Source organism: Helianthus annuus, chromosome 11, assembly GCF_002127325.2.
Source record: "Helianthus annuus cultivar XRQ/B chromosome 11, HanXRQr2.0-SUNRISE, whole genome shotgun sequence".
NCBI classification, from domain to species: Eukaryota; Viridiplantae; Streptophyta; class Magnoliopsida; order Asterales; family Asteraceae; genus Helianthus; species Helianthus annuus.
In genome coordinates, this window is record NC_035443.2 from 93,013,219 (window position 1) to 93,020,529 (window position 7,311).

Consider the following 7,311-nt stretch of genomic DNA (forward strand, 5'->3'; position numbering starts at 1 on the left):
CTCCAATCCTACCGTCAGATGATTAATACGGTCCTCTAATGCTTCTTCTACTCCCGTCATTTCGTCTATGGCTTCCCTCAAAGCGTAAACGTAGTTTACTAGGGAATCTTCTGCCGTGGACGACCTTCTTCCATTTCGGTTATTTCGTGAAGATGATCCGTTATTCCTGCTGGCCATTTTCTGTGAAAGAAACCGAAGATAACTAAACTTTTGCAGAACATTACCTCGAACACGGCCCCGTGCTCAGTGAGTACGGCCCCGTGTTCAGCTGTCTGCAGGATTTTTGTCTAATGATTCTAGGTTTTTAAATTATTTTAACATACTTTTACCATGTTCTAAGCTTAGATAATTTAAAACAAAGTTATAGAGCTAACTTTAAACAAGAATCCGCAGCCAAAAATCCTACAAACCTTACATAGAAGATTGGAATCATGGGTTTCCAAGCTTCCATGGAGGGGATGTTTGAAAAATTTTTGGAAGAAGGAGAAATGAACAAAAGTGGAAAAGACAAGATGGTCCTTAGGAACCTTCTTTTAGCACTTACCTATGATGGTATATGTGAAGATCCCAGGAATCTCTGCTTAGTGAAGTGGTCAAAAATGAGCAGGAATCAGGCTGCATTTAAAGAAAACGACAGCACACTGGACACGGCCCCGTGTTCGCTAGACACGGCCCCGTGTGCAGAGAAAATCCTGACACATTTTGTCCGTATTCTGACAGAATCAGCAGAGAATCTTCTGAGTGAACACGGGGGCGTGTTGACCGGGCATGCCCCCGTGTCGGTAGGCTGTTTCATGGAGTTTGTTGCTACTAAGGAGTTTATTTATATCGGGTGGCTCTTGATTTGTTGGAACAACCCCAAAGTGCCTAAGATACCTTAATTGTCCTATACTAAGGCGAGAACACAAGAGGTTATCGGTGAGGGTAATTCCTATTTTCATTCTAGGTGGACAAGTCCAACCCTTTTCCGGGCTCTCGTTAAAGAAGGTGTATGCCGAATCGCTCAGGTCTATGTATGCATCGAACGAAGTCGATGGGGAGTCCTTCACGGCACAATCGACACAGGGACGACTATCGTCCAAGTCCTTTCTAGGTATGAAGGTATTTTCGGGAGCAACGAGGTTGTCGGAATGCGGTTCCAACATTTCCTCATGGTCATCATCTTGGGATGGATCTATAAAATCCTTCCTAAGTTCTTTTGACCAATTGAGAATTAGCTCTTCTAGTTGAAATAACTCGTCAAGGAGCATTTCTCCTAGAATATCTGGCTGGGCGCATTCGAGGGAGAGATAGTGCTTATTTTTACTTTCGCCCCTCTTAAAGTCACAAGGAATCGGTGGGTCTATATAGTGGGGCCTATAATTGAGAAAATAACATTTTAATTCCTCATGTTCACCTCCACATAATCAACACCACATACCATAAGAGTGCCGAAAGTAAAAAGAATTACTATCACTCATGTTTGTGTCAGAAATTACCAACCGCCGGGATCTAACGGTTCTGTTTTCAGTAAGAGAATCTTGGGCACGGGGGCGTGTTGAGTGGACACGGCCCCGTGTTCAGCTTACTGTCTGACTTAAAACAGGATTGCCAGTTCCAATGATTGGGCACGGGGGCGTGTTCAGCAGGCACGGCCCCGTGCTGAGCTCTGCAGAAGCTGAAAATCTACGAAAAATCCTAAAAATTAAAGAAAAAATAAATAAAAATATGATTAGGCCGTTGATTCCTAACTTTCTTAAAATCCTTGTGTCCCCGGCAACGGCGCCAAAAACTTGATGCGTGTGTAGTGTAATATATTTTAGATGTATATTTAAGCCCCTTTTTACACTTTTAGCCAAGTTTTAAATTTATAAAACACGATATTTACTAACACTAAACACACATATGGGCAAGTGCACCCATCGTGGACGTAGTATAGTGTTGGTAAGATACCGAGGTCGTCCAAGGACACAAGAGCTTTTAATACCGGTTTATCCTCAACGTCTAATCAAATCAAAAAGTGAGAAAAATGTTTTAAACTAGGAAAAATAAAAACTAACTAAATGCTGAAAAATAAAATAAAATAAAAACAGATAGACAAGATGAATCACTTGGATCCGACACGTGTGTTAGTATAACCTTTGATTATTTTCGCACTTTTGCACTTGTTTAAGAGATTATCTTAGTTATTGTAGTAGGCCCCTCTTTTGAAGGCGACGTTACCCTCAACCCAGTAGTTTGAGTCAGCAAGGATACAATCCTAAAGGGTCGGATTATTGAAAGATAATGAATTAAGTTATTAATGCAAATTGTGGTAGGCCCCGCTTTCGGCGGTGACGTTACCCTCGGCTAAGTAGTCTGAGTCAGCAGGGATACAGTCCTAAATAGCCGGGTTATAGTATTAATAGTAGTTAACTTATGAGGGGGTCAAAGAGTTTGGATCCCCGCCATCCAATACCTAAGGGCATTGAAGGAGATCCTACTAAAATTGACCCAGGTCCCAAGCAGGACCTCTAAACGTTGAACAAGGGCAAGACCCTTACCAAACCGTTCCCTTAACCCCCGACCAGGTAGCCAACATACCTCCATATAGACCGTGGAGATATGAATGGTGAAAATCTTTTATTTTATATAGACAGTAAAATAACGCCAAGACACCACGGACAAACGATAAGGAAAGATCACCTTCAACATAAGTAACTAGTTATTAAAGTCATTAATACAAAACCAAATAAAAAGTGCAAAAGATTAAAAATAAAAAGTATTATACTAAACACTTGTCTTCACCAAGTGATGTAAGAGACTTAGGCAAACATGGCCTTGATTGTCAAGAACTCTTACGATCAATCTTGGATCCCGAGACGACTCACACACTCTACGATGGACAATGGATGATGGTGGTGGATGATGGTGTTATGGTGGTGGTGGGTGGTGGATGAAGTGTGAGAGAGGTGGTGTGCCAAGGGATGAGATGGAATGAAACCAAGCACCCCTATTTATAGGCTGAACAGAAGGCTGGGCACGGCCCCGTGTCCGCTGGACACGCCCCCGTGCCCGTCTGACACTCTCTCTCTTCATTAATTGTAATTCGCAATTACAATTAATGCGCCTGTTGTACTTTCACCACGCCCCCGTGCCCGCTGGACACGCCCCCGTGGTGGGCAATGGAAGCTTCTACTGGTTTGGCTTTTCTACTGCTTCTTGGGCACGGCCCCGTGTCCGCTGGACACGAGGCGTGTTCAGTCTTCTGTTTTCTCTTCTTTGCCTTGGGGGTGCCGTTGAGGGTCCGGGCAATCTACTTTTATTCCTTTTCTTGTATTTATGCTAGAATTAGTTGTCTTTTTGCTTCTTTTGTGATTTTGAGCTCATTTCATCCTGAAAATACAAAAGAAAGACAAAAACACTCTTTTTCCAACATTAGTACTTAAAAAGGGTTAGTTTTATGCCTTAATTGATGTGATTTATATGTTGCATTTTACACACATCAATAAACCATCTATTCGAGGTCCGTTTCAAGGTGTCGGAATGGTGGTAATACGGTTGTTGTTGTTGTTGTTGTTGTTTCTTATAGTGGTGATAGTTTGAATTTGTGCTCTCAGAGAGTGGGAGGTCTGTGTCTAGGTGGAATGACGGTGATGGTGATGGTGCTGGTAGTGCAGCTAGGGATGTTCCGAATGGTGATTTGAGGAGGACGTAGTCTATTTTGGTTGCTCAACATGAGATTAGTGACTCTGAGGTATAATTTGATACCTAATTTAGTTAATTTTATGTTGTTGCTGTGTTTGTAGACTGTTTACATGAGGTGTTAGTGAAATTAAGTGTGTTTGTTTAGTGCTTTTGGTTTATTTATTAAGAATAATAATGCTAATTATTAAGAGAATTTCAAACCCCAGAATGAACACCTGGTTTGCCGAGAGTTCTTTCCTTTCAAACATGAGATGGCTTGTGTTCTCTACAAGAGAAAACATTCATGTATATAGAAAAAGATGCCAAGAATGATAATTTGTCCCTTTCAAACATGAGGTTCTGTTTGTTGACGGTCTCCTTCACTCGATGGACCATGTAATTGTCTTCTCCGATTTAGTTTGGATGAGTTGTTGGTTGATTGTGTTCTTCCTTTGATGCTTTTAATTTTCGTGTTTTGTGGGTTTTTAGGTTAGATATTGATTATTATTGTTTATTTTTTGGTTTCGGTTCATGCTTGCTTTGTTTTTATGGGGTTCTTTTGATGAAGTGATGAAGAAGAAACTCTTTTTGGTTTGTGATGATAATCAACTCTTTTTGGTTTGTGATGATAATCTGTTAGTTCTTTTTGGCCAATAATATAACCAATTGTCCTGGCTAGGATGATGTGTTGTATGTGTCTGAGCCTATGCATCCCCTTTTGTTTGATGAAATTGGATGGTTGAAGGGTCCAAAGAGCACCCTTTTACCCCTGGGTTTGCTAAATTGTAACGAGGTGTGTGATAAACTGAATTCGTATAATCTAATGGAGCAATTTTGGATCTCAATGTAGTCTGATTTCTGGTAATTAGCGATGAGTTGATAATGGTTGCTATGAAGCGTCGTTTGGATGCCAGTTTGGTACTTTTAATGATATCAACGGATGAGTCTAATGGGTGTGATGCTGAGTTTCAATGACATATATAACTGAGCTCGCTTTCACCTGGTAGCCTCTCGGTATGCAGCCATGACTGATATGTAATATCTCATAGCTTGGCTTGGCATTCAAGTTGGTTTGGCCTCTGACACGAGCTCCCCTTGGTGTAAGCCAGTTTCAATGGTCAATGTTCTGATGGGCTAGCTTATGATGTAAAAAAGGTCCATCTATGGCCCCTCTCAAACCCTGTCAATTATTAATGATAAAAAAAAAATAAACAAACAAACAAACATACTTCCATAGCTAGAGGTGTACGTTTCAAATGCCCTCAAATCTGTTGACCTTTATTTGGCAAAATATAGTTTCTAGATGGGTGTTAAGGTAACTTGCCTCTTAAATCATCTTCCGAAATCATCTCAGAGATCTCAATGAATTTTGTCTAATATTACTTTTATATGTGCAGGTGGAGGTGCGGATGTTTGAAATTCGAATAAACATGATGAAGTTTATTATTTAAGTTTCTGTCTTTCTACTATGTGCTTTCATAGGTGCAATATCAAGTTTAAACCGTGGCGAAGCAAGGGCACACCAACTAGTTATATTAAAACCAGCCCTTGCCAGAGGTGAATTGCAGTTAATTCTAGTTCTATTTATAGAGAAAAAAGACATTTTGATAAAAATTCGTTACTTTCTCGTTCTTCTCTTTCAAACCTGTACCCATTTCCAAACCAAACGGCACCTAAAATTATTTGTTCTTATATATTAGGTGAATATTCGAAGAAAGATTAAAGAAGTTAATGGAAGAAATAAAACAAAGTGACGATATCATTCTTTTTATTGATGAGGTTCACACTTTAATTGGAGTTGGATGCAGAAGGTGCTATTGATGCTGCTAATATATTTAAACCAGCCCTTGCCAGAGGTGAATTGCAGAAGCAAACAACTTGTATTTGGAAATGAAGCACTTCTATAATTTTGGTATTTTTATAATTTTATTTTGGTACTAACCATTGCTTTAGGCTACATATATTCACTTTGTTTTTTTGAAGTTATTTAGTTTATCTCTTTTAATTGATGCATCTTACGCGGCAATGTTTTGGGGCTACAACACATGATCACACGTAACTGTTGCTTAAAACCAGAAAGTCAAAATAACAATTTTTTTAAACCAACTCGTTCTGACCCGAACCCGTTCGGGCCCTAACAAAAATAACATTTTTTTGACCCGAACCTGTTTTGAGCCAAACACGTTCCGACCCAAACCCGTTTTCACCCGAACAAAAATAATCTTTTTTTTTAATCGACCCATTTTGACCCGCAACCCAAACCCACACAACCCGACTTGTTTGACGGACTTAGTTCAGCGGAAACTATCATGACGATCCAGTTGGTTTCTTTCTCATGCTGAGGTGCAAATGAGGTCTGGGAGAATTCCAGTTTGGCAAAGTCCAGGGTACGTACTAATCTGTGTTGTATTTATGTTGGCATTTTTAAAAATGCTAATGATTTTATTCTGTTTTGTAGATATATTTCTATGTGATGACCCCACTGTTATGTGAAGAGTTGAATGACAGTGGGGGAGGTCGATATTGGAACAAGCAATCGCTGAAATTGAACACACAAAAGTGTTGGCCTATATAACTGCCCCGAAGAAGCTTTTTAATTGTTATTGGAATGGCTGGACTGGAGTGCTTGATTATTTATTTTTATAACATCATGTTTTCATGTTTCCATATAATTGCTCACGAGTTTGTTGGCATGCCAAGTTATGTAACATATCACCACTTTATGCTAGAGTTTGTTTATACACTCTCAATAGTAGTAGGGGTGTTCTTCGGGTTTTGGGTTTTGTAGGATAGAAATTTAACTTGATAACCAAACCATATAATTTTATGCTTTTTTTAAACTTATATGAAATATAGGTCGTAGGTGTCTAATTTTTGTTTTCGTTGTATTAATAGATATATTTAAATTGTTCCTATATTTTGAGTCTTTGGTCCTATGCAAGATTCAAAGAAATTATACATTTAATCCCTTCTTTTTGAAAATTTGGTTAAATTTCGGCTCGGTTGTGTTTTTGTTTTATAACTAGGTGTTGTCTCGCCCGCGTTGCGGGGCGATGGCCGAATAATTATTAACCAATTAAAAAGCAGTACCATAGTTTTGCCAGAAAGAAAAAGTAAAAAGAGGGTTAGACAGCTCCTTGACACGATTTTTAATTGAGGGCAAAATCATATTTTTATTTTTACTTGGGGGAAAATCAAATTTTTTTCCCGATGGTAAAATCTTAATTTTTAGCTCGGGGAAAACCATATTTTTATTTTGCACTGGGGGCAAAAAACGTAATTTTGAATTGAGGGTGATATCGTAATTTTGAACCGATGAGAAAATTGTAAATTTTAGCTGGGGACAAAAGCAAAATTTTATTTTGAACTGGGACAAAGACGTAATTTTAAACTGGGGGAAAAACCATAATTTTAAAATGGGTATAAAATAATAAACTGGTGTAAAATCGTAATTTTGAGGCGGGGAAAAACGAAATTTTATTTTGGGCAAAAATTTAATTTTGGCTGAGTGTAAAAGCGTATTTTTTTTTTTACCGAGGGCGAAATTGTATTTTAGGTTTAGCTGGGTGTAAAGTCATATTTTTATTTTGAACTGGGGAAATCATAATTTTGAACCGAGGGTAAAATGGTAATTTTGAGGTAGGGGAAAACCATATTTTTTTTAGC

General features: G+C 38.7%; 1 long non-coding RNA gene across 3 annotated transcripts; it reads left to right on the forward strand.

The window, feature by feature from the left end:
* Positions 1-3,470: 3,470 nt before the first annotated feature.
* LOC110869110 lies at positions 3,471-6,388 on the forward strand. Of its 3 annotated transcripts, none has more exons than XR_004871432.1 (4): positions 3,471-3,715; positions 4,496-5,202; positions 5,346-6,032; positions 6,104-6,388. It is a non-coding gene; the product is annotated as an uncharacterized LOC110869110 (long non-coding RNA). The 3 variants fall into 3 exon arrangements; XR_004871433.1 differs by having other exon boundaries at positions 3,474-4,960; positions 5,043-5,202; XR_002552941.2 differs by having other exon boundaries at positions 3,474-3,715; positions 5,043-5,202.
* Positions 6,389-7,311: the final 923 nt, after the last annotated feature.